The following is a 2,946-nucleotide window of genomic DNA, read 5'->3' on the forward strand; positions in this document are numbered from 1 at the left end:
ACCATCCCTAAAAATAATAGCACTTATATGGTCTTTGGGGTTGGTTTCAATTTGGCCTAGAAGGGCTTCGGAGGTTTGAGAGGGATTAGCCACCTGTTGGGGTACTTGAGAAGTCTGAGTCTCTATCATCTTACTGTGAGTAACTATGGAGTCTATGTTCGATGTATGTTTGGCAAGAGAGTCCTTCAAAAATTCAGTTTGATTTTTAAGCTCTTGGAGCTGCTTGGATTGATCAATAACACATTTTTCTAGTAAAATTTCCAAGCTGGATTTTTGAGGAACTCCTTGGTTGTTTGCATAACCGGGTGGTGTTGTTTGTTGTCCAAAAAGATTTTGAGGGGTTTGAAAAAAAATTTGATTGTTTTTAAACCCTTGATTATATTGAGCATAGTTTACTTGCTCAGGACTTCTAACAACACTACCTAGTTGGCAATCAATGTCAATATGGCCAAATACACCACAAACTTCACAAAGAGGTGATACAGGGGGAGGTGTGACAGCACTAGTATTTATTTTATCAAATTTTTGTGTGAGTGCGTCAACTTTAGCAGCTAGATGATCAAGGGAAGAATTTTCATACATACCTACCTCTTTCTAAGAGGGTGAAGGAGCAACATTAGTGGTGTCCCTTCCGTAGGTCCACTGATAGTGGTTTTGTGCCATGTCCTCGATCAAAGCATATGCTTCTGTGTATGTTTTGTTCATCAAAGCTCCACCTGCAGCTGCATCAACATAAATTTTTGTGGGATACAAAAGGCCATTATAAAAAGTGTGCATAGTAAGCCAATTTTCTAAACCATGATGGGGACAAAGTCTAAGCATTTCTTTGAAACGCTCCCACGCATTGTAAAGAGATTCTCCATCTTTTTGAGTGAATTGTATGATTTGTTTTCTTAAGTGAACAATTTTAGAATGAGGAAAGAAATGGGCAAGAAAGTCTTGCTTCATTTGATGCCATGAAGTGATAGAACCAAGTTTCAATGAATTAAACCAAGCACTAGCTTTTCCCCCTAAGGAAAAAGGAAAGTAGTGCAGCCTTACGACCTCTTGGTTTGCATTCACAGTTCCACTGAGTCTTAAAAAAATTGAAATATGAAGATTCGGATCCTCAGTGGGTGATCCGAAAAATTGATTTTCCTGCACTAACTCAATAAGTGCAGGTTCTATTTCAAAATTGTCATCAACCGTTGGGTACACAATAGCATCGTATGACTCATTTGAAGATGGGATTGCATACTCTATGAGAGTGCATTCCTTAGCCATTTCGTTATTATCTTCCCAAGAAGTTAAAGGCAAAAGAAGAAATAGAAAAAGATTTTTTTTTTTATATATATAAAATAAAATAAGATAAAGAGAAAGATTTTTTTTTTTTTGAAGTAAATAAAATAAAATAGAATCAAATAAAGATTTTTTTTTTGAAAGAAACAATAAAATAAAATAAAACAACGAAAAAGATTATTTTTTTTTTAGTCTAATCACTATTAAAAAGTTAATCAAATTTCAACAACTCCCCGGCAACGGCGCCAAAAACTTGATAGGGCCAAACCGCAAGTGCACGACCTATCGAAGTAATAGTAGTAAGTAGAGTTATCGTTCCGCTAGGGAGTTGTTCAACTTAATTAACTTTTAGTGAATGATTAGAGGAGAGAAAGTTAATGAAAGAGAGTTTGATTGCTGAAGGTAAAAACAATAATAATAAAGGGCCTTAGGATCATTGGTTCATCATAATGACTAATCCTTCACTAGACAAAACCTAAACATCTAATTTCATGATTTACACACTAATTTCTAAAGACCGGTTTCCCTTAGCCCCTCACCTTTCCGATGAAAGTCCGGCGAGAGTTTACTTCTAGCAACCAAGCCTATTTCGCTGACATGATTACTAGAAGATGCATAGAGGATTGAAACTACTCTTTGTCTCAATAGTTGCAAAGACTATTTCACTGTTTTGCAACTATTGTCTAGATTCACTTGTTCCAACATCAAGACTCCGCTCTCGCTTTATGAATTGATGTTTGGGATGATGGATTAACGATTATCAAACCCTCCGCTTTCGCTTCCACAGTTTGATAATTGTTAATCCACGTTAAGACGGTGACTCTAGATTAGAAATTAGGGTTACATAGAAATTAGGGTTTAGACATGTTTTGTTTAGGATTGAGTCATTAGACTCCCCAACAATCCCAAGACGAAGAAGTCTACTCACTCATGTTCATCGTAGACATGGAGGAAGAAGAGAGAAATACGGTAAAATAAATTGCAAAGAAAGTAAAAAGGAAATAAAGACTTTTTATTGAAATAATACTTGAAATAAACAAAGTAAAGGGTGATTGTTTATGGTGGAGAGCTACTCTATTTATAGCTTTACATCTGACTTAGAAACTAAGCAACTAAAAGGATAAAACGATAAAGCTGCAACAGGGTAACTTGGGCTTGAAGAAAAGCAGCAAAACAGGTCCTGGAGACGGGCACGGCCGTGCCACATGTTGGCACGGGCCGTGCCAAGCTTCTGACTTTGGGGGGACATATTTTTGTCCCGTATCTTCGTATTCTTGCGCTGTATTTGTTCCAGTCCTCTTTCTTTTGCTCCAAGGCACCTTCCACCATATATTTATTCCTAAAATAAAATAAAACATAATTTGAAGTAAAATATTCTAAACTAAAATAAAATGCAATAAAATAAAATAAAATCTAAAATAAAACTAAACTAAATAAGGCAATAAATAAGACTATCTATGACTCATCATTTGCTCACTTACCCCAAACACTCCTCTTTCTTTCTTCTTAGCTTGATCACGATACTCATTGCCAGCCATGTTTTAAATTAGATCTTGAACTTCATGATCAGTTTTGCTCTTGAGACTACCTCCCGCGGAAGCATCTAAGAACATTCTAGTGTTTGGTGTTACCCCCTCAGTGAAGATTTGGAGGTATTGTTTCTCGGTG

General features: G+C 36.2%; 1 non-coding gene across 1 annotated transcript; it reads left to right on the forward strand.

Annotated features, from left to right (window-relative positions):
• Nucleotides 1–793: 793 nt before the first annotated feature.
• On the forward strand, nucleotides 794–901 carry LOC146904590 (small nucleolar RNA R71). Its single transcript, XR_015020884.1, has one exon. It is a non-coding gene; the product is annotated as a small nucleolar RNA R71 (small nucleolar RNA).
• Nucleotides 902–2,946: the final 2,045 nt, after the last annotated feature.

Source organism: Medicago sativa, chromosome 7 (genome assembly GCF_051527215.1).
Source record: "Medicago sativa cultivar Bolivia chromosome 7, Bolivia_mono, whole genome shotgun sequence".
Lineage (NCBI taxonomy): Eukaryota > Viridiplantae > Streptophyta > Magnoliopsida > Fabales > Fabaceae > Medicago > Medicago sativa.